Consider the following 25,693-nt stretch of genomic DNA (forward strand, 5'->3'; position numbering starts at 1 on the left):
AAGATCACAACCAAATTGAATTGAAAACTGAAGGATTCAATTCTTATGAATTTTGGTATTTCATACAATTGCTATGGTTGTATTCTCTTCATATGAAGTCACTCAAACCTCTCAATGCCATTGGTATTTGAAGGCAATTATTCTTATTTTATCTGCTAATGCTGATTTATCTAAATCCTGCTGTGCCAAACATATACCACAGCACTTTAATTTTCAAACTTAGGGTAACGCTACATGCATGCAATGCACTTTTTGCTCCAGTGCAGTGCCTCTGCACTAGAGCTCTGCATTAGTGCAGCTACATTGTTGCATAAAACTCAAATTATACAATATGCCTCTTTGGTGATCATCCATATTTAAGAAAATATATTATATAAAATATTAATAATGACTGAACTGTATTTTAATTTGACAATTCCACTCAGAATCAAAGTTACTCCAAAAAGTTGATGAAATAAAAAAAATTATATATATATATAATTTTTATATATATATATATTCATTCTAATCAAACCAGAGAAGGATCAAGGTAATATAAATTCTGACCAACTCCTTTTACACATACTAGAGTCTGCACTCTGTTTATTTTACTGGGTACTGGTAATGTCACTGAAATGAAACTGATTACAGGCCAAAATGTTTTATCAAATTACTTTCATCTGATCAATTAGTAGAAATTGCATGAACACACCCGTGAAAGTCCATGTGTACATACAATTTTATGCTGCCTATAATTATGTTTATTATATACATACACACCCCTCAGAACCACTGACATCATGAACTTGCAAAATGAGAAAGGGGAAAACACACACATTTGGAAGACCTGTTCTCTTTCGTGTTTTCTGCCTACCTGTTACCCATGTCATCCCTTGCTAAAGTAAGACCCCACCCCCGTCACTAAGATCCAGTGGGATACTTAAGGGCAGTACAAACAAAGCTCTGCATCCTCCACTGCCATATGCCAAGTGTAGATTTAAGCCCTGTCTTATGTAGGCCTTACAACAAAGTTTAAGGACAGCCGCAACAGGGCTGTTAAAATTCCGCTGTTATGCCTGTATAGACAGAGCCTCACTTGCACAGTAAATCCATGGTACACCCACACCTTGAATACTGAGTGCAGTTCCGGTCATCTCACCTCAAAAAATATATATTAGAATTGGAAAACGTACAGAGAAGGGCAACAAAAACAATGAGGGGTATGGAATAGATTCCATATGAGGAGAGACTTAAAAGACTGGGACTATTCAGTTTAGAAAAGAGATGGCTAAGGAGAGATATGGTAGAGGTCTACAAAATCGTAAGTGGTATGAAGAAAAAGTTTAAGTGTTATTTCTCCCTTCGCATAACATAAGAACTAGGGTTCACCCAATCAAATTAATAGGCACCGAATGTAAAACAAACATAAGAAAGTACTTCTTCACACAACACAGTCAACCTGTGGAACTCATTGCCATAGCATGTTGTGAAGGGCAAAAGTATAACTGAGTTAAAACTAGGAATTAGATAAATCCATGGAGGATAGGTCCATCCATGTCTATTCGCCAACATGGTAAGGGATGCAATCCCATACTCCAGGTGTCCCTAAACCTCCAACTGCTAAAAGCTGGGACTGGATGATAGAAGATGGATCACTTGAAATTGCTCTGTTCTGTTCATTCTCTCTGACACAGCTGGCACTGGCCACTGGCAGAAGACAAGGAAACTGGGCTAGATGGACCATTGGTCTGACCCAGTATGGCCGTTCTTATCTAACAGTACAGTAAAATGTATCTGTGCCACCAACATATCATGGGTAATTATTTGCAATATCTTCAAGGTATTAAACGTAATAAACAAACAGACTATATTTAGAATTCACTGCAGAAGCCTATTAATTACATTAGTTGAGATTTCTCCATATCTACAATGATCAACTTTCAGAATCACACCCAGACTAAAGCCGGTGAGAAGCAAAGACAATTAGAATGTATTAGACTGTGCCAAGTATTACTGCATCAAAGGAACAACTTTAGCTCCAGAAGGCTATTCAAAAGGCTATAAACAGTAAAACTCTAAGATTAGTGTGCAGGCTTGTGTGTAAATCAGATTATTAGCGGTACAATACAGCACACATTCTCCCACAGATTCAACTTCAAAGAATTAACAAACTCAATATCTCTCAATTTTAAAAAATAGATATTTGTTAAATTCTGGTGACCATAACTCATATAAGCAGAGGTGGAGGCACACAACAGACTTGTGTGTTGTAAAATAGTTTACCATGCTCTGTCACTTCCCATTTCATTAGGTATCAAACACAGCACACAACATGAGGAAGCTGGACGGACATGATGCCCAATGGACCACAAGGATGATCAGCTGAAGGTTCCTCCATCACCAAGTTCAAACAAGTCATTTGTGACTTTGGAGTGGGTTTTGCTTTTAGCTAAGTTATTGCCACCCTCCACACTATAAACTACCCTTCACATAGGCTTTGTCTACCCTATGAGCTAGGGGTATGATTCCCAGCTTGCACAGACATACTTGTGCTAACTTTCATCTGAGCTAGCACATTAAAAATAGCAGTGAAACCACAGTACCACAGGCAGCAACAGTGGTGGCACTTCCATGCCCCAGCCTACTGTGGCTATCTTACTATTTTTAATGTGCAAGCTGAAATGAGAGATAGCATGAGTATATCTACAGGAGCTGGGAATCACACCCCTAGCTCGTAGCGTAGCCATGGCCATAGTCAAATCCCTGAAAACCTATCTTTAGTGTCAGGTATTGGATGACTTACCACCGCTAAACGTACAGCTTCCCTATCACACTTAAAAACGAATTAATGTCACTAGTAGCTAAAAAAAAATTGAGCTATTTCTGCTAACATTAAAGATTATAAAGTAAACAATCCAACAAATAAAACAAAAAACCAAAAATGCACCACATTGGCCTTTGAAACTGCTGCTCATCCATAGCTCCATTGGGAAATTGGTATTTAGGATTTTTACAGCATCTAATCCACAAATAGCGTAAACAATTACTAAATTTTGAGAGTAATTTCCTCTGGCAGGACTGAACGTAATAGCATAAAATAGATGAGAAACGAGTTTCATCATACAACTGTCAAAAAAGGGATTTTGTTTCTTGCATATGGGTCAGTTCCAAGGAGCATATGAAGAAGAGATTAAATTATCCTCTCAACGCCCTATTAGCATTTTCCTGAATGGTTTCCAATTGACAGCAAAAATTACCACCACTATCATAAATACATTAAACTGGAACTACTGAAACCATTGACTTTTTACAAATTTTTCTTTTATTCTCATGTATGCTTGAAGCTAAAGCGAGAAAAAAAAGAATGCTTAAAATACAAACTGATATGTCAAAATATCTATCCATTTTAAATTGGAGATTTAAGGCCTGACTCACAAATATAAATTTTAAAAAAAACCAATAAGCAAACTAGTAATTCCCCTTTCAGTGCTTTATATCTTTTGGCTATTTACTGATAGATTCTGAAAATGAACGTACAATGCAGTAGTTACATATATAAGTAAGACAAGAAAATTAAGCTAAAAGATTTAAATTATAGAATGCAAGTTGCTTTTAGTAGACAAACGTGGAGCAGTTGATGTTTCATTTACTTCTGGAAAGGTACTTGAGAGTTCACATTCCTCCATGCTATCACAAAGACACCAACTACTCCAACAGCACAAGCTTCATAACTTATGTCAAACGTCTATAAAAGATTTTTTCCAACATAGTGTCTAACCATGTAGCTCAAGCATGCTTCCTTTTTTATCAAGGTTGATGCATCAAGCAGAGTAGGCATACGGTAGTATCTACTTACATTATTGATATTAAAAAAAAAAAAACAACTCCAATCTTGCAAAGCAAGACCACAACATACGGAAAGAAGAGTCAAACAGCATATCTAGCATACAGATAGAAGAGGAAAAACCATAAATGCTTATTCCAAAGTTTACTTTCTTTGAATAATAAGGTTCATATATTTCCCAGTTTCCAAGGTTTCCTGATTGACTGCTGCTCTACAACATGCCACACCATCATCCCAAGAACAGCATGCGATGACACTGGCATATTGTAACTTTGAAGAACTTTCTGAAGGAATGCATGGAGATTGGCAGATTTCTTCTTGAGTGTATGTGTGTACCCAAGAGTCCACTACTACTCTCAGAAAGTGTGGCCTGAATATAGACACAGATAAGATCTTTGACATATATGTGACCAATACACACCAGCTGGCTATCTAGAGATCAAAGAATTACTTTTTGTTCCTTACAGTTAGATGATGGAGCACAAATACTGAGATATATTTCCTGAACTAGCTAGTTTTATCTTTAAATGTTTTTTATATTTTTTTAATGACATACAAGCATCCAAGGTATGCCATAGCTTTTCTGATGGGCATGATGGCTTGAGACACAAGAACATCAGTGTTACATCCTGTGATTTATGGGACATGGAGTTGACTTTAAGGAGAAATTCTAAGATGATCCCAAGAACTATTCTGTCTGTAAGAAAAATGTTGAAGTTGTGCAGAGTTCCTAATTCCAATATTTGTCTGGTTCTAGACTGTTGACATAACTGCTATAAAAACCCCACTTGACAGAAAGGTAATAAAAAGAAACCTCCCTCAGAAGTTCTAAAGGACGTACCACAATGATACTGAACACCAATCTGATGTCCCAAGGTGGAGTCCCGCTGTGTAGTTGTTGAAGGTGTACAAGTAAGGCTTCTTGAACAAATTCAATGCCTGCATATATACATTCTTCCCTCTGACACTCCCAGCACACTGAGTAGCGTTGACGTGCATACCTTACATTTCAGTGCATTTAAACCCACGGTGAAATTGTCCTGAAGGAACTCTAGCACTGTACATGATGTATTTTTGCTGATCTTGGTGTAACTCTGCTCTCTAAAGCAGCATTTAAAATTTTACCAAGATAATATATTTACTCAATTGATAGAGCTTATCTGGAAATGGAAAGAGTAGAGGTTACCTGGCCAAATAGCCCTCCTCCTTTAATTGCTCCCTGTCAAAGGGCAGGCAGCTGGCTAGTCTGCTGCAGTCAGGTTGCATGAAGGGATCCTTGGGGCAGTCAGGTGCCTTTTTATGTGGCACACACAACAGTGGTTCTGTTATCATGTTTACTGGTTCCAAAATTCAGGGTCTCTGCAGTCACCATGACGCCACCAGAACGATGGAAGTCCTCTCCTTTCTGACTTTCGGTGCCGTCCAGGGCAGAAGCAGGTACAGCAGGAATACATACAAACTTGGATCCGCGTCAAAGCACTCCTCAACGTAGGCTCCTGCTCACAAGGTCCATACTTCGCCTGGTTTGACAATCTACGGTTGGGCTGTTTTTCCCTTTGATGTACATTGCCCAGGTGAACAGGTTATTTTCCTTGCCCATCAATAGTATCTGGCCCTTTCCTTGCATAGCACGTGACCTGGCTTCTATCTCCATGCTCAATTACACCATGGCACATATGTGGATGTCTGACATTGAATGTAAGAATATCTTCAGGTCTTGCAGGATGGCTTGCAGTTTTAGGCAGTTGACATAGCGTCTTCTCTTTGTTAGACTATGTGCCTTGGACTATTCCTATGCTGAAGGTGCTCCGCCACCCCCTAAATTGGCACGTTACCTCTGTTTTGTCTAGTTCTGAGATTTTGAGAGCCTTCCAACATCTGTTATTCATCATCTACGATTGATGTGATATGGACACTTCTGAACGGACCTTGATCTTGGTTGGAAGTGATGATAAGTCCAGGGGACGCAATAGGAGAAAAAAAATCTAGAAAGGCACTATGTGGAATTTAGCCCCTGTTGCATATATGTACAGAAGACATGGGCAGGACTGGATTGTGCATTCTGAAGGAATACTGAACTCACTACATAGATTTTGTTAACTTCTGCTTTCACTCCTTAGAAATGAATGCTTTGTGACAAACTGCACCCCACATGAATAACTTTAAATAGCTAAGAACTAATGGTTCTCCCAGTTTATCTCAAAGCTATGCTCCCCTGGTACTTGCACTGCTAGTAGGGTGCCCACCGGGGCCTTGCATCTGGATGGGGCCCAGAGCAGAAGGTCATCAAACAAGATACAGATATGAACTGTTTCCTGTCTGAGAGCTGCTAGTAGAACCTCCAAAAGACTTAAATAAACACCCTAGGTAAGGATCTGTACTGAAAATGGTGCCAACCATTGGCAAAGCAAATTGCCATTGGCAAAGCAAACTGCCATAAGATTAGTTTGACCTCAATTGTATGCAAGGTCTTGGAACAAATTTTGAAAGTAGTTAAGACACAGAGATGAATGGTAATTTGGATAAAATACAACACGTTTTAGAAAAGGTAGATCATGCCGGACCAATCTGATCTCCTCCTTTGAGGAGATAACTGATTTTTTTGAACAAAGGAAATGCAGTAGATTTAATCTACCTAGATTTCAGTGAGGCATTTGATACAGTTCCAAATGGGAAATTATTAGTTAAATTGGAAAAGATGACTATTAATATGAGAATTGAAAGTTGGATAAGGAACTGGTTAAAGGGAAGACTACAGCGAATCATAACGAAAGGTGAACTGTCAGGCTGGAGGGAAGTCAATAGTGGAGTTCTTCACGGATCAGTCTTGGGACCAATTTTATTTAACATTTTTATTACTGACTTTGGCACAAAAAGTGAGTGTGCGCTAATAAACTTTGTGGATGACACAAAGCTGGGAGGTATTGTTAATATGAAAGCAGACTGGAATATCATATAGGAAGATCTGGATGACCTTGTAAACCTGAGTAATAGAAATGGGATGAAATTTAATAGTGCAAAGTGCAATGTCATGCATTTAGGAACTAACAACAAAGATTTTTGCTATAAGCTGCAGACTTATCAGTGGGACGTGACAGAGGAGGAGACCTGAGTGTATGGGTTGATCAAACCTGTGATCTCTGCACCTGTTCCAGTTTGAATGCATCTTTCTTAAACAAGGGAAACCAGTCTAAATGGTGGATTCTCTGTAACTTGAAGTCTTTAAACCATGATTTGAGGACTTCAGTAACTCAGCCAGAGGTTAGGGGTCTATTATAGAAGTGGGTGGGCAAAGTTCTGTGCCTGCGATATGCAGGAGATCAAACTAGATGATCACAATAATCTCTGCTGACCTTGAAGTCCCTGAGTCTATGAGCAGATAAGGATGTGGAAGGGTGTGTATAGCCAAAAGAAAGTCCCCATAAGATATGGATCCCTCTTGCATTTTCATTTTCACAAAAACTTCTTCAAGTACTTCAGATCCAGAACTCCTCTGTTCCCTCCCAAACTTCTGGGGAGTAGGAAAACAATGGCGTATAGGCATTGGCCTCTCTCTTATTCAGGGCCACCTCTATTGCCAAAGTCTAAAGGAGATGGACTATAGCTAAGGCTACGTTTTAGTCACAGGTATTTTTAGTAAAGGTCATGGACAGGTCACAGGCAGTATACAAAAATTCACGGCCCCGTGACCTGTCCATGACTTTAACTAAAAATACCCATGACTAAAACTTTGGGGGAGGGGCCTGCCCAAGGGCGCTGCAAGTGCTCGTAGAGGGTGGCCCGGGTGCTGGGGGGGTTGGCAGGGCCAGCAGGCTTCTTACCTGGCTCCGCGCCTCCCCTCCCCATTCTCCCCCCCCCCCAACTGCAGCAGAGCTTGGGTGTGGGAGGGGGCACGGGATGAGGTGAGGTGGGCTATGGGCGGTACTTACCTGGGGGGCTCCCCAGAAGCGGCGACATCCCCCTCGCTCAGCTGCTAGGCAGAGGCGTGGCCAGCCAGCTCTGCGCCCTGCCTAGGCCCAAAGCGCTGGCTTCGCAGCTGCCATTGGCCAGGAACCACAGCCTATGGGAGCTGCAGGGGCAGTGCCTGTAGGCAGAGGCAGCGCAGAGCTGCCTGGCCACGCCTCCACCTAGCAGCTGAGCAAGGGGGATGTTGCCACTTCCAGAAAGCCCCCCAAGTAACCGCTGCCCAGAGCCTGCCTCACCCCCTCCCACACCCAAACTCTGCTGCGGGGGGTGCACTGTGGCCCAAGACTGACCCAGCAACGGTCAGTAAAATCAGTGCAGGGGCTGCCTGAGCCGTGACTTCGGTGACAAACTTGCAGCCTTAACTATAGCTAGCTATCTTAGATACTTGTACGGCCCCTGTTACTATAGCATCAAAGTGACTCAAACGTATTTATCCACACAAAATCTCTGGGACGTAGGGAAGTGCTATTAACCACATTTTACAAGTGGGGAACCAACACAGGGAGACTAAAGGATTTGCCCAAGTTCATACAGGAAGTCTGTCACAGAGTATGGAACTTAACCGAAGTCTCAGGCTAGTACCTTATTCACTGGACCATCTTTCTTCAAGCTTCCCTCTGATCTATATTTGTGTGAGCATCAGAGATGAACCCTTAGACAACGGGGAGAGGAGGAAGCTGCACCTGGTTCTCTGGTTAACCCTATCGAGTATTTCTTTTGGCCTACGTCCAAACAAGCATTTTATAATCATGATGCGTGTTCCTTCGTCTGCAGTGGAGACAAGTCTGCCACTCAACTGAGACTCTGTTTTCAACTGTGCATACCAAGGGTCACACAAAGTTTTTTAAAAGGATGAGGTGGAGGGGTTCTCTGTGTGTAATCTCCTTGGGGCAATTTCTGCTTCATCTTCCTGTACCGTCTCTCTCTCTTATTGTACCTCCTTACAGAATAGCCTCAGGAGAACTGTTTGATCTAACCTAAACTCTGCAACAGGGTTGTCCATCCACCATGCCTATAGTTCTGAAGGGAGACCAAAACTGACCAGCTCTTCAGAAAGAAAACTATCCCTGAGCCAGCAACTGACTTGTCTGAAAGCAGGCTAATGACCCACTGGAGGAAATATGAGCCATACTATGTGGAATTAGGGTATGTCTACGCTATGGGGACGATAGCCGCATAGATATGATGCCACAGTTGTGTTGGCATAACCCTGTAGTGTAGATGCAGCCTACAGCGACGAAAGGGGTTTTTATGTTGCTGTAGGAGCACCACCTCCCCCAACAATGGTAGCTCGGTTGACTGAAGCATTCTTCCATTGACCTGGGTGTGTCTATACCAGGGATTAAATGGGCCTAGCTATGGCAATCAGGGCACACATCCTAGGTGCCATAGCAATGTTGACTTAACATTTCAAAGTAGACTGGGCCTTAGACGAAGTATCTAAAAGTTCTGTGGTTGTTTTTGTCTAATAGATTCCTCTGTACCTCCTCAGCTAACTGACAGCTCAGCAGCAGTAAATTCTACCTGTTGGATTAGAACAGAGCTCTGGAAGCTTTACATTATTTACAGTACATAGTCCTCCCGTTCCTCTTAGATCTGGTAAGATATTACAAAAATAAAGGACCCACAAACCGGTTCAACTCTGTTCTTAATTTGATAATAGTTAAATTCATTTGATAAGTAACAATCTCAGTATTCCCCAAAACTAAGTTAAATGGAGGGAGGAGAATTTTAAACATTCAATAAAAAGAACAGAAGGTGACTATAAAGCTTGTGACTTACTGCTAATGTCACAGGTTGCTCCTCTAGGACGCCCCTTAGGGAGAGAGTAGGCACCTCTCTCATGTCCTTCCCTGATTGTAGGTATCACTGTGGCGCTGGTTTGGGCTGTGGTCCTCCAGCTGTTTTCAGGAGGCAGCTCTCCCCTCAGCCAGGCATAACAGCAGTTAAAAATGAAAAAGGCAAACAAAATATTCCTACAGCCCATAAAACAGCCTGGGCTTACCCTGCTGTTCCCCCTCAAGACAAAAGGTAAATAACCTGCACCAAGAGGGTCAGGGTTCTCAACTCCTCTCTGTCGGAGGGTCCCAGGCTGACGGCCCTGGGCTGTGAAAATGTTAACACAGTACTGACAGTCCCTCTACCTCTTCAAAGGGTCCAGGCAGCAGAGGCTCTTCAGCAGCTTTCCTGGTAAGCAGCGCCTACTCTGTGGAGTTAGGGAGCTCTGTGTTCAAGCTCTGCTTCCCTTCAAGCACTGCCCTGCACCAGGCTTGGATCCTCTCTTTTAAGAGCCACCCCTCTACAGGTTTGACAGGCCTCATAGATGCACCAGGCTGAGGCTGACTGTGCCCAGAGGAGCTTTTCAACACCTTCCTGACTGGGGTGAGCGTCTGTCCCACCACAGCCAGACTGAACAAAAAGTGTCAGCGTGGAAGGGCAAGGAGAGGAGGGGAATATGGGCATGGTTTACTTTCAAATGGGATGCTCTGAACAATATTCTGCAGTTTTCCAATAATTCTAAGAGGAAGAATCTTTTGCATTCAGAGTCTCCAATGGCTGGAGTCTTGAAGCCCAGTAGCACAACTTATAATTAGGGAATACAATTCTCAGGGTAGCTGTGAGGCCCAGTCTTCTACAGTACTTCAGGTCATACCAGTCAAACCTACAGCATCTTTCAGATGACTTTAAAGGGCAGTAAATGTCACATTTTTTGAGCAAGCATTCAGGTCTTAGAACTAGTGTCATCGGAATCAAACTGACACAACAAAAGTATGATGAGCTTGTGAGGACTTCTTACAAGGTCTGCTCTAATTTTAGAAATGACCAGGGGACAACTGTGTCTGTGCTAATTAGTGAGAGAGAAAGATATTTACAGCTTATTTTGTAGGGCAGCAAAGTAATAAGTCCTGAAGAGCAGTTGTCTTGCCCAATGAAAAGGCTTCAGATTTAGTTAAATTAATTTTACAATCAGAGAGACACCATTCAACACCTGGAGAAGAGATGAACTGATGTGCCACGGTTAGTTGGGTTTAAGGAGACATGAGCAGCATATAGTGATATCTTACGACATCCCCCCCCGTTAACTCAGGGTTTCATATAAATTGACATATATTTAAATCAAACACAAAAGGAGACAGGGGCTTCCTTGGACATTCAATTCTGACTAGAGAAAAATATGATAGATAATTTGAGCCAACAATGGCTTATGGATAAGAACCAAGATCCATGGTCAAAATGGAATACAAAGGTCTCAGGTATACCCCACATAGGGGCTAAAAGAGGATAGATTGGTGCCTTAGTTTTTAATGGCACTCCAACTAGTCCTATATTTAGACAGACCTTGATTTCCAAGCCACTCTGGCCTACAGTTGCCAACTACTTATCCCTTGCTACATAAAAAGTTTACTAATCTGATCCTCTTATAGCCACTCCCAATCAACTACAGCCAATTCTCTGTGGCTACTTCATTCTTCTAACACTTTTACATTCACATCTCCTTTGATCATAAGACGTAAGAATTCCAATATATTAGTAGGTTTTACTGCCAGCTTCCTTGCCAACTGCACAATGCTGAGGTGGATCAAAGAGACAACTCAGTCTAATGAAACAGTAACAATGGACAATCTAACTCCTGGCATATAAACTGGTCAAATGTCAGTGGGATTATAAACTGAGAGAAACATTTTCTTGACACCTTAAACAATTGCTTCCTGGAACAGCTAATGTCTGAGTATACAATAGGGCTGGCTGTTCTTGACCTAATATTAAGTAATATAGGCTCAAAAAGTAACTATTACTTGAGCTACTATACAATAGGGTCCACAATATAATGAAGTTACATTCCCTTGGGGAAGGAATAATACCAAAACTAGCACTGAGACATTAACATTTAGAAAGGGAAATTTAAATAGAAGAAGTTAATCAAAAAGACCCTACATTCAAAAGTGAGAAAATTAATAACCTTAAACTGAGCATGAAAGCTAGTTAAGCCTACACCATAACCGAGTCACAGACGTATGCAAGCTCCAGCCACAAGGCTAGGCAGGAAGACGGACTGACGGACTCACACACACACACACAAAAGGTCTAGTTAAATGGCAAAGCCCAAGAAATCATTCAAGCCAAAGAGGTATACAGAAAATGGAAATCCAACCCAAGCAAAGCTAATAAAAAGGAACAAACTACAGCAGGAAAAAGATAAAACAGAAATTAGGAAAGCTAAAAGGGAATTTGAAGATCAAATAGAGACTTAAAAACAAATATGAAATTATTTAAGTGGAAAGCCTTCAGGAGAACTCAGGTAATCCCCTGGACTACCAGATAGAAAAACAGCAAATTAAGGAGGAGAAGGGTATTAAAGAGAATCTAAATTATTTCTGTGCCTCAGTCTTCACCACCGAGAAAGATATTTAATCCAGACCTACTCTTTTTAGGTAACAAAGATGAGGTTCTGTCACAGACTGATATGTCAAGAGAGATGGTGCTGGAATATGTTCATACATTAAAAAGAAGCAAGTTGCCATGACCAGGCAAGTGCATGTCCAAGAATTCCAAAGGAATTTAACAATGAAGTGGCTACACTGCTAACAAAAATATGCAGTCTTTCATTAAAATTAGCTACAGCCAGGGGTGGCTCTAGGTATTTTGCCGCCCCAAGCACGGCAGGCAGGCTGCCTTCGGCGGCTTGCCTGCGGGGAGGTCCCCGGTCCCGCGGATTCGGCGGCACGCCTGCACGAGGCCCGTCGAAGCCGCAGGACCAGCGGACCCTCCACAGGCAAGCCACCAAAGGCAACCTGCCTGCCGCCCTCGCAACGACCGGCAGAGCGCCCCCCGTGGCTTGCCACCTCAGGCATGCGCTTGGCGTGCTGGTGCATGGAGCCGTGCCTGGCTACAGCACCAGAGGATTAGATAGAAGTAAACGATCACTGATAATCTTCACAAAAATGCTAAGGGTGATTCAGTAATACAGACCAGTAAGTTTTACTACAATTGACTGAAGCAATCATTATAAAAATAGACCTATAAAGTAACTAGATAGTTATTATGAGCTAGGGACAAACCAGCATGGCTTCTCTAGAGGAAAACAGGGTCTCTCTAGTCTACTAGGATTTTTTGAGTGTGTCAACGAAAGAGCAAGTAAAGAAGAATCAACTAAAAGTTTATTTGGACATTCAAGAAGGCTTTGACAAACTCCTTACAAGACACTATTATGAAAGTTAAGTAATCATGGGCTGGAAAGTCAAGTACAGTCCTGGATTAGACACCTCCTAAAAGACAAATCAAAGAGTAGGACTACATGATTAATTTTCAACTGGAGGAAAGATTTACAGAGATGATCCAAGCACCTGTGATGGTACTGTACAATATATATATTAGTTATCTGGAAAAGGGAATGAGCTGACAGTTTGCACATGACAAAATTATTTAGGTTAGTTATGTCTACAGGCAACTGTTAAAGAACTTAAGAGGAACCTACTAAAGCTAGGAAAGCGAACAGCAAAATGACAGATGAAATTCAATGTTGAAAAACGGAAAGTAATCAACACCAGAAGGAATAATATATACTAATACATATAGCTGAATTCTAAATTAACTGTAACTCTCACGAAAAAGACTGCAGACACCCAAAAAAGCAAACAAGAGGTTACAATGTACAAGGAATGGGTTAGAAAAATAATACTGAAAATATTATAATGCCATTATATAAATCTATGGTACATTCACACCTGGATACTGTGTTCACTTCAGGTCACCCTATCTCAAAAAAGATGTAGCACAAATAGAAGGGGGTTCAGAAATGGGTGGCAATAACATTCGAAATCTGGGGAGCCAAAGTATTGGGACTGCTACATTTAGAGAGAAGATATTTTACAGGTAAAAAAATAGTAGCATTAAAAAAAAGTAAATGGGGTCCTACTTACCCTCTCTGACTTCAAGAACAAGGGAATACGCAGTAAAATTGAAAGCAAATTTAAAATCAATACAAATAATTTTAAAACAGTACAGAATTAAACTGCGGAACTCACTGCCACAAGGCCAAGATTAGTAAGATTAACAAAAAAGGATTAGATATTTATATGGATGAGAACATCCACTGACAGACAGGATTTTTTCATGTTGGTTCTGGCACCTTCTCTGAAGCACCTGGTACTCAGTACTCAGAGATAGGACGTAGGACTAGATGGATGATGGGTCTAATTTGGGACAGTAATTTCCATGACCACTAATCTCTTAGTGATCTCAAACAAACATCCTTTCCAATTTCCTTAGCTATGAAAACATAGTTAACATAGCAGTTTATAAGATACACTAAATGCCAGTTTCTAAGAAAAAGCCTACTGAAAGACTGCACAGAAATTATAACATTTTACTACTTGCCAGTAATGTATCTATTTGAAGTCTGTTTCACTACTGTACAAATATGGAAGAAGTCTGCTGAGAACAGACTGTTCAGTGAAAGGCCAATTTCTCCATTACAAAGAAATGACCCATCTACGTGCTTTCCCATTGGAAAGTGGATAATAGGAGGAGTCGTGCCAGGGAAGATATCTGCTGTATAAGCTTCTGTCTTAAAGACGGATCCGTGAATGGTAGGACACATTTCTATGTCACAAGCAAGAACATATGCACTGTTTACATACAATGAGTTTAAAAAGAAGATTTTGTCTGTTGTATCAGATTATCAGTGTCCATAAATGGAGTATATTGAACATTTATAGTTTCACACATTACTACAACACAGTAACAGTCCTCCTCAGCTATGAACCCTCCAAAGAAAAAGCAGTTAGTCCACTTTAGTCCAGCTCAAATTGAGTATTTATGCCTCCTATGCTCACATGACTGAGCAGAACAAGTTGTTAACTCACATGTGGGAAGAGGATGAGTCAAAAACAAACCCTGTCTTTGTTCTCCTTTTAGTCTAGCGGAAAACACACATCCCTAGTGTGGATTCTCTCTCTCTCTCTGTTTTTGTTTTTTATTACAAAGTAGTTTTCAGGAAACCTCAAGATAGTAACAAATATTCAATTTTATTGTACAGTTTCAACTACACATTTTATTTGGTTGGATGAAAAAAAAAACTTACTTATGTCAACCACTACACACAGCAATTTAGGAGGCCAGTGGTTCAAGATCAGAACTTATCTCTGTTTGGCACCTGAAGTACAAGCAGCAAGTGAACAGGAATAGAGAGTCATGTATTAATACTTATTTCAAATCCATCAAGAATTACTGGAAGGTAGCAGATATCCTAATCTTATACATGTGATTGCTAATAATCAGGAATAAACACAAAGAAACTAAGACTGTATGGAGGTGGCAGTAGCATACAAACTTTTAGGGCATGACTGTGGAGAAAAGAGGTTGTGTTTTAAGATGTAATAGTTACCATATTTTAACTGATGTGACTATAAAAAGGAGTTTGCAACTAGTGTAGACAAGGCAAACCATGTACACAAATATGTTAGCCAACAGTCAAGCCTTAAGGTTGACTATGATCAGCTAACATGTTTCTGAACAACACTTTCCCTATCCATGCTTCCAGGAAGTTCCTGTTTTTTAAAAATGTGTAAATTAAACCATATTAGCTAACATGTTAATAAGGGGAGCTAGACTAACTCAACATAAGAACATAGGCAGCAGGTTTAAAACAAATAAAAGGAAGTTCTTCTTCACACAGCGCACAGTCAACTTGTGGAACTCCTTACCTGAGGAGGTTGTGAAGGCTAGGACTATAACAATGTTTAAAAGGGAACTGGATAAATTCATGGTGGCTAAGTCCATAAATGGCTATTAGCCAGGATGGGTAAGAATGGTGTCCCTAGCCTCTGTTCGTCAGAGGATGGAGATGGATGGCAGGAGAGAGATCACTTGATCATTGCCTGTTAGGTTCAATCCCTCTGGGGCACCTGGCATTGGCCACTGTCGGTAGACAGATACTGGGCTAGATGGACCTTTCGTCTGACCCGGTACGGCCGTTCTTATGAACACTGTCACTGCAGATTTGACAAAACGCAAAGAAGGCACCAATGTGAGATTTCTAAAAATAGATACAGCACTAGCCCCAAGGTTTAAGAATCTGAAGTGCCTTCCAAAATCTGAGAGGGACAAGGTGTGGAGCATGCTTTCAGAACTCTTAAAAGAGCAACAGTCCGATGTGGAAACTACAGAACTTGAACCACCAAAAAAAAAAAAAAAAAAAAAATCAGCCTTCTGCTGCTGGCATCTGACTCAGATGATGAAAATAAACATGCATCGGTCCACTCTTCTCTGGACTGTTATCAAGCAGAACCCATCATATCCTCTGGAATGGTGGCTGAAGCATGAAGGGACATATGAATCTTTAGCACATCTGGCATGTAGTATCTTGCAACGCCTGTTACAACAGTGCCATACAAACGGGCACTATTATCTCCTGCAAATGTAACCAAACTTGTTTGTCTAAGCAATTGGCTGAACTTGGACTGAATGGACTTGTAGGCTCTAAAGTATTACATTTTATTTTTGAATGCAGTTTTTCTGGTACATAATTCAGCATTTGTGAGTTCAGCTTTCATGATAAACAGACTGCACTACAGTACTTGTATTAGGTGAATTGAAATATACTATTTATTTTGTTTTTTACAGTGCAAATATTTGTATTCAAAAATAAATAGAAAGTGAGCACTGTACACTTTGTATTCTGTGTTGTAATTGAAATCAATCTATTTGAAAATGTAGAAAACATCCAAAAATATTTAAATAAATGCTATTCTGTTATTAACAGTGCGATTAATCGCAATTAATTTTTTTAATCGCTTGACAGCCCTATTAATTACATTTAAAAATCTAAAGTCTGACTATCACAATGATGGGCAAATTACATGGGGGTAAGAAACATCCATGAAAGTCAAAATTATGATCAAAACTTGCGGGTTCTTTTTATAGCAACACCTGCAAGTACTTATAAAACTGAAGAGTAAAATTACTTTCAGTGCAATATACTCGGTAAATACATCATCTCTTCTTGCAGAAGGTTCACTAAAATACTAATCAAGTCAGAGACTTTTGCTTATCAGTGCTTAACTTCCTCTCAACTAAGACGACAGTTTAAGATAATTTATCATAGCACATTCAAAAATAACACAAATGAATGCATCAACTGTGGTTTTTTTAAGTGTGTTGCAGGTTTTCAGAGAGATAGCTAGCCTTTTTCTTATTTTGGAATATTAATCATTATCCTGCAAATACGGAACAAAAGATGAAAGCCTCAATCTACACTAGAGGGATTTGTTTGACTAAGGAAAAAGAAAAGTTTAAACACAATGTCCACTAAAACAGGTACTAGCAAACTTTAAACTTCCACTGTGGATAGGCCAAAGATGGCTCTCTGGCCCTATACACAACAAGAAAATGAAGTAAATGAATCTCAGCAACCACCTCTTCTCCCACCCCTCAGTTGGTATGAAAAGTAGTTCACTGCTAGGATAGATGGGACAAACAGTTTTCATCACCTTTAAAGAAAGCTTGATTGAGTCCTTTTGGAATGTGCTTTCAATCAGCCTTTCTATATATGCTGAAAACAGTGCTGTCGTGTCTATACTAGCATTTAAACTGTTTTCAATGCCAACTTTTGGGTACAGGTGGAGGAAGCAGTGTTGATAAGTACTGTCAGAAGTGGGTCATTTTTCTTGTGTAGACATGGCCTTGGAGTGACATATTAACAGAACACGTTGCATAGGAAATAGCTATTACTACCTTCCAGCACAATGATATTTTAGCTATCACAGATGTGGTTAAAGCTGATGGATGTGCTAACCACCCTTCTTTCAGACTAAATGAAAGGAGCAAGTAAGCCCCTTTATGGAATAAAATAGCTGGAGACAACAGAAGCTGCCGCCCAAGGCAATCGACCATATGGTAAAGCCTGAACAGAGCGACTTGTGTGGTCTGAGGAGTTTCCCTAGATTAATACCGAACACAGAAGCTAGGGAATTGTTTCTGGAGAGAGAGAGAGAGTGAGTACGCAACAAAAAAGCCAGCACACAGTGAGAGAAACAACTGTGAAAGTGGCCATGAGAGAGAGCAGAAGGACAGAATTTCTTGGAGCACAGGACTTGATGGAGGGGCAGACTTGGAAACTGTAAGCAAGGAAACTGTCTGCTGCTGTTTGTTTCTATTGTGTTCAGGGAAACAGGACTTTGTGGACATTCTTTGCAAACAAACAGGACTGCATCAAAGAAATACTTGACTCGTATCATCAATTTTTTTCCTAACAGTCACAACCTGGCAAGGCACCAAACATTGGTAATCATTCAGGTCAGAAAGGGCAATAATCATCCTTTCCTTAGAACCTCCAGTTTCCCTGCACTGCCTAGCACAGCTTCCCTGTGCGTAAAGGGGAAAGAATGCATGAAACGTGGGATGCTTTACTATTAATAGCATCATTACCATCCATCCAGTCTGTCTGTCCAGGTATTTATATGGCCTCACCAGAGTATTTGAACGTCTACCATGATTACCATCAAGACTTTGTGGTTGCCACCGCAAGCTGAACCTAAATTTTGTGGCACTCTAATGTGGCAGGCAGGAAATTCTGCAGCAACTTAATTTAAATTCTAAAATGTGAGGGTTTTCTTGAATTAAATATAAAAATAAAACAATCAGGACGGTATCCTGGTGTTGGTCATTGGCACTAAATTCAGTTTTGCTGCTGCTCCCACATTTTTAAATTTCAACCAACCATAGATTTTTGTATTGGCTCTCCATGACTGTATCAGAAAAGTTATCATCATGGGAGGCCCAAGAAAGTTCTGACAGCTGGGGCTTTTGGCAACTGAGAGGGAGTAGGAGGCAATTTGGGATTATGGGATGTAAAATATAATTGTATGTATGCTAAATAATCAGCAGTGACATAACTAATGCCGATATGCAAATCACTAGCTTTCCGTTTCAGATACCATATCCCATTAATATGGAAGGAGAAGATCAGACTTCTCAGAGCTATTGTTTCAAGTTGTCCACAGATTCAGGAAGACAGTTCTGCATTGGCTAAATAATAAAACATGAACCAGCTGTTTTTTCACAAGTATAAGGGGCAGAGTTCTTTTTATTTTATTTTTTTAATTAAAGGTGAGGTTGTGAAGCATAGTTCTGCAGAAAAAGGTAGATTCCACATAAAATTTTATGGCTTTGGGATCAGAGAGTAATATACAGGTCCCTAATGGTCTGTTAGATTACTAAAGACACAAATCCTGCAGACACTTAAGCATGTAGATAACTCTACTCACATAACTAGTCCAACTGAATTCTGATATAGAACTTCTCATGACAGTAAAGTTGTACTTGTGAGCAAACGTATGCAGGATTGGGACCTAATTTGGCAGAAGACAAGAGTTTGAAATACAGGCAAATTAAATGTGGACTAAGTAGAATGCAATGTTTTAACTACAAAACACCTTTACTATGACAATGTATTTTATTTATGAAAGCAGATGACATTCTGAGAATAAGATAGATTTTACTAAGATCCTAGACAGAAAACATTCCAATAAAGAAGCAATGATATAGGAATAGATTAATTAAAAAAAATTAAATTATTCACATCTTGCGGGGAGAGTGAATTGGAGAAAGAGAATCTTTACTCAAGTGCAAAATTAAACTCACCAATTTGTTTTGAAAACATCTGTGCAAAGCTAAAGGGTTCCTACCTTAGCAAATACCAAAGTATTCATCATGGCACAGCTTGCATAGTTATATAAGGTGTTTTTCAAACTCTAGCTGTGTGTAAGAGAGACTTTTTTCTTCCAATTTCCCAGCTACCTACAGTGAAGCTTCAGTTTAGTTAGCAATGGTGAGAAAGAAGGGATGAGGAGTCTAGTGTAAAACAAGCATGTAGACTTGATCACTTCCTTGTGCTGAAGAACTCTTAAGGCAAATTATCCTCAATTTCTTCTTTTGAGGAGTAGAGGTAAAGGATTCCTCCCCTATACCCCAAAGACCCATGTGAAATTTGGAAGACATATGAATGCCATGTGCCTCCGCACCAGATCTGGGGCCTCTTGCTCCCTGCTACTGCCTCCAGGACAGTGCAACTGCATGGAAGTTATTCTACCCAGGCTACCTCCACCATCAACTGCCCCGGAACCCAACATGAAAGGGAATAGGGTTCCACAGCACAAAGGTGGATCATGAAAAAGTGAATGCAGTTTAAAGCTACATTCACTTTCTTTTGAGAACTCCTCATAAAGCCTGGGAGGGGAAAGAAAATGCACATCTCCAGCCTTCCGCTGCTATCTTTCCATTCCTGCTATCCTTCCATTCCTTGGCACCGCTGATGGCCTTCTGCTGGGTCTGGGAGAGGAAAGAAAAGTACTATGATGGCAACTGACTCCTCCCTCACCCTTCCCTCTCCATGTGCATATCCCAAGAGGACAATGGACTCCTCTGGTATCAGAAGGATTAGCCAATCATTAAAGCTGATAACTGGAAGTCAGACCTGGGGTCTATTCCCAGTTCTGCAAAGGACTTGCTGTGTACTTCAGACTTTCCAGGTGTTGGTTTCTCCTATAAAATAGGAATATATATTTATTTTATGAAGGGATAGAGTTACATGTTAATTCATCAATGTAATCTATACCACCACCACATCCTTATAAAGCAACTTCCATTTGAATATCTCACAAGTGTTTTGCAGAAGTGAGGTGATATCCTCATTTTACAGATCAGTAAGCTAAGTCAATGAGAGATGAAGTGTCATATATAATGTCACATAGCAAATCACTGGCAAAGGTGAGAATAAAAATCCAGGTCCAATCTCCAGTTCCTTACTCTAACCACTATACACACCACTACAGTCTGCAGCAACTGTAAAGTGCTTTGAGATCATAGGGTGAAAGGTGCTATCTACATGTCAAGTATTATTAAGTTTGATATTTTTCCCCAGTTGCAGAGTGCCACTCACTCACTAAAGCCAGCAGCACCAATGGTTAACTCTACTACATTCTACCTAAATATTATTTTCACCATGAGGCAGATTGTTAAAATCTTCTTTGTGGGGGAGTGGATGTCTCAGTGATTGTGGTAATGGGATATAGACCCTTTAATCTCTAGATAAAGAGTCTAAATTCAGCACAAGTGAGTGGTGACCAAAAGTTGTTTGAGATCCAGCTGTTTAGAAGCATGAGTGAAATGAGTATGGTGAGATCTATACAAGTCCCAGGAGACAAGCATCCACATCACAAAAAACAATATCACAATTGTCACTAACTGCCTCCCTTGTTGGCAGTCTCAGAGGAGAGGACAATTTAACAGGCATATAGACTGAACCATCTCCTTGCAGAGCTCTACAGGCTGCCTCTAAAGGATACCGTTGAGGCACAGTGGCGGATAAACTGGGGATTCTTGCAGTAGCACTGCCTGTACTCTACCTGCTCTGAGAATAAATAAAATTCCAATCTCCATGGCTGTCAATCTGATGCCTTTTATGAATACCAAATTCACATGCACAAAAAAGAATGCTCTTTGTAGGTTCTGAAACACCTTATACACCACCATATCCTCCTTGTAACTGAACAACAAGAATAATTTCATATTTGGAAATTTGATGCCTCTGTTCTGATGGAAGTTCAGAAGAACAGATTATACTTTATGCTTTCCAGCAGGAATAGACACAGGAAAAAAACCACACAAGTTTCAAGGCACATTTCATAGAATCATAGAATTCAAGATCAGAAGGGACCATTATGATCATCTAGTCTGACCTCCTGCAAGATGCAGGCCACATAAGCCGATCCACCCACTCCTTAAGCAAGCGACCCCTGCCCCATGCTTCGGAGGAAGGCGAAAAACCTCCAGGGCCACTGCCAATCTACCCTGGAGGAAAATTCCTTCTCGACCCCAAATATGGTGGTCAGCTGAACCCCGAGCATGCGGGCAAGACTCTCCAGCCATACCCTCTGGAAAAAGGCTAACAATATCCTATCATTGACCCATTGTACTAATTACCACTGTGGCACTTAATTGACCTATTGACTAAGCCCGTTATCCTATCATACCATCTCCTCCATAAACTTATCTAGCTTAATCTTAAAGTCATGGAGGTCCTTCGCCCCCACTGTTTCCTTCGGAAGGCTGTTCCAGAATTGCACTCCTCTGATGGTTAGAAACCTTCGTCTAATTTCAAGCCTAAATTTCCTGACTGACAATTTATACCCGTTTGTCCTCGTGTCCACATTAGCACCGAGCTGAAATAATTCCTCTCCTTCCCTGGTATTTATCCCTCTGATATATTTAAAGAGTGCAATCATATCTCCTCTTATCCTTCTTTTGGTTAAGGAAAACAAACCGAGCTCCTCAAGTCTCCTTTCATACGACAGGCTTTCCATTCCTCGGATCATTCTAGTGGCCCTTCTTTGTACCCGTTCCAGTTTGAATTCATCCTTCTTAAACATGGGAGACCAAAACTGCACACAATACTCCAAATGAGGTCTTACCAACGCCTTATATAACGGGACTAGCACCTCCTTATCCCTACTAGAAATACCTCACCTAATGCATCCCAAGACTGCATTAGCTTTTTTAACGGCCACATCACATTGCCTACTCATAGTCATCCTACGATCAACCAGGACTCCTAGGTCCTTCTCCTCCTCCGTTACTTCCAACTGGTGCGTCCCCAGCTTATAACTAAAGTTCTTGTTAGTCATCCCTAAATGCATAACCTTACACTTCTCACTATTGAATTTCATCCTGTTACTAATACTCCAGTTTACAAGGTCATCCAAATCTCCCTGGAGGATATCCTGATCCTTTTCCGAATTTGCAATACCTCCCAACTTGGTGTCATCCGCAAACTTTATCAGCCCACTCCTACTCTTGGTTCGGACCCAAAACCGAACCTTGAGGAACTCCACTGGTAACCCCCCTCCAACCCGACAGTTCCCCCTTCAATACGACCCTCTGCAGTCTCCCCTTTAACCAGCTCCTTATCCACCTCTGGATTTTCATTTCGATCCCCATCTTATTAAGAAAGAATCTACTGGCCAGCTGTTAAAAGAGAATGTCAGGTGTCCACTTTATAAAGTTTTTGGACGTATGACGAGAGGAAAAAGTGGGTACTTTAGGTAGAAAATGAGATGCTGCCCTGACAACCTACCAGAAAAATGTGAGAAATTGCCCCCTAATAAAACATGCAGCTGACCCATATGCCCAGCTGGATACAGAGTAACTGAGAATTCAACTTTCAGTGTCATGAAACATTATTTATTTTCTGAAGGCAAACTGTAAAGAACATGGAAGAACAAATTAAGGTTCCTGAAAGTAACAGGGAAGGAACATCATCTCTAATGTTGCTTGCTGCCCAGTTGCCCTTACTACAGCTAAATGATTTCTCAGAGACCAAAAATCTATTCTTTAATATTACCAATGACAGCAGTTTGTACCAGGAAGCTGGCATTGGTAATCACTAGCCACTTACACAGCTCCAAGAAACAGTTTCTTTGCAGATGATTTGGCAAAGTTGTTAGAGGATGATCTGATCCAAAGAGACTACAGAAGCTAGTCCCATAGTTCTAACAACTCTGGTTCTAGAAGAACAGAAGCATCTATACCAGAAGAGACATCACATGGAAATATAACCAAAGAACTACCTCCACAAAGCCAGCTACTGCTAAGCTAATATAGTGCTCCTCCCAGACATGAGAAGAACTACTGGAGCCAAATTAGATATATCCTTATGGTACATTTCTTAGGACATACGTAGGCTGATTTTCTTCTCGCCATCAGGCAGGTTGTTGGTTTTGGCTGCTCCCCTGAATCTGGCCAGGCCCCACCAGTAATCTTAGTGGAATGGCACTGTTAGTACTACTATGATTTTTATATAAATATCTAAGGTGTCCTCCGGTAGAAAGTGACATAAGAGTAATAATGCACCATTACATGGTGCTTATTAAAATACCTCCAAATAACAGTCGCATAAAGAGGGGGAAACATACTTAAAAAGAAAAAAAATAACCTGTATGTACAAAAAGAATGGCTAGGTATTTGTGAAGGACCCACTACCAGTCACATCTAAGCTCTGATGTACATCACAATATATAAGATACGCAGCATACACTGCAGGGGAAAAAAAAAACTTACATATACTTTTATTTTTAAGACGTTAATAGCATAAATGGCAAAGAAAATAGGTATGTGCTTGTCTGCTTTCTACTAAAGCCATACTGTGTAAAGTAAACCAGACAGCTTTCTTCACACACAAAAAATCAGAGGGGAGGAGGAAGAGGAGTCAGGGCGCTCATTTTTCACATTAGAAATTCAGATCTTGTCTCCTCTGTTATTTTCCTGGAAGACAGTGAACTGGAGAATGAGTATAACCACACCACCACAAGTACAGAGAAAGAAAAACTTGAGCAACTGAGAGGGGAAGGGGCTCGTTTAAAATTCTTGATTTGCTTGCTTTTGTTAACACCTGTATACTAAAACATTTGAGACACACTTGGGAGAAAAATTCCCACTCCAGCTGTCTGGCCCTCCAAGAAATCTCCCAGCAAAACCACGGAAGTTAAGACATGCTATTCCTAAGAGAAAACAAATTTTTAAAAAAATATTTCAGACCTTCTTGATAAATCAGGAAAAATAAAAAGGCACATACCCATTATTTACCCATGCAGCCAACTTTAATATCGCATCATAACCGCAGTTTATTTGCAGTAAATATTATTTTGTTTTTTTAGAAGAGGCTTTTACTGCACCCAAAATGTAATAAGATGCAGCAAAACTAAGCATGTTTAAAGTAGTACAGATTTGAAATCCTTTTTACTTAAAGGCTCCATGGAAAAAAGTTTCTTTCACATGATGCAGTTATTTTGAAGAACACCTTTCTAGGAGGCCTGTAAAATATACAACATGAGCGACAGAGAGGTTCCTGAATGGTAGGCATAAAAACAAATTATACACCAGAGAGACAAGTATGTTTTCTGTAGAGAAGAGGATTTCATACCTTGCCTGTATTCATCAGACAGAGAGAACTCCCTCCCGCTGAAATAAGCAAGCCGACTACACCATGCCACAAGCAGACATGTAGTTCATGTAATACTTCAAACTGGCAGACTAATGTGAGTGGAAAGCTGAATGGTAAAGTTTCTGAATGCTAAACTACTTAGAATTATGTATATTGTGTTAGTGTCAGAAGGCCCCAATCGGGACTGGGCCCGACTGTGCTGACCACTGTGCAAACAAAGGGATCAACATGCTCCCTGCCCTGAACATCTTACAATCGAATTCGAAACAAAATGCAACAAGTGAGGGCTAAAAACAAAAGCAGGAAAGGTGGAAAGAGGGAAGAGAAGGGTTAAAAAAAAAAAAAAAGATCATCCGGTTACAGAAGTAGCTACTGAAAAGCATGATGGGTCTAGATCATTTAAAATCTTTTTTTAATTTAAATATAAATTGTGATCCCTACCAGACGTACAAGCTAACCAATCATCTGCTGGCTGACTTAGCTGGCTGCCTACTTCGGTCAGACTAATATTTCAGTGAGGTCATAATACATTTTATTTCTCAACAGGGCAAAACAAATTCAGTCTTGTTATTAAGTTAGGCGCCATACTACAGTGACAGGATCAACCAAATAAGCATCTATTGTTTGAAACTAACCCAGGAAAAGGATTATAAACAGAGGTTGCAGGGTAGACTCCCTCACCAGCCCACAACTTCCCAGTCCTAGGGCTATTCCTTCCATTGTGTTCTCCCACCAGAAATGCTGGCATGACAAATGGTGAGTCTCAGACAACAATGCAATTACGGATTCATACACCCACAGCTGGTAGCAGTGTTCAGAGGTGGTGTATAGCTCACCTTGGATGCCAGGAGATTTGTTAAAAAAATAAACCAAAACCAAACAACAACAATCATACGCAAGGGGAA

At 40.5% G+C, this 25,693-nt stretch overlaps 1 protein-coding gene across 4 annotated transcripts in view; it reads right to left on the bottom strand.

Annotated features, from left to right (window-relative positions):
- Window positions 1-25,693, bottom strand: part of TAOK1 (TAO kinase 1) — a 99,388-nt gene that overhangs the window by 59,879 nt on the left and 13,816 nt on the right. The window contains exon 1 of one of the 4 annotated variants that reach the window (XM_039507668.1): window positions 25,230-25,248. The exons of the other annotated variants lie outside the window; for them this stretch is intronic. The gene's annotated coding sequence lies outside the window, so the exon portion shown is untranslated. Of the gene's footprint in view, window positions 1-25,229; window positions 25,249-25,693 lie in introns of those variants that run through there. 4 annotated transcript variants of the gene reach the window in all.

The sequence above is a fragment of the Mauremys reevesii genome, linkage group 20, assembly GCF_016161935.1.
Source record: "Mauremys reevesii isolate NIE-2019 linkage group 20, ASM1616193v1, whole genome shotgun sequence".
In the NCBI taxonomy this organism is placed as follows: domain Eukaryota; kingdom Metazoa; phylum Chordata; order Testudines; family Geoemydidae; genus Mauremys; species Mauremys reevesii.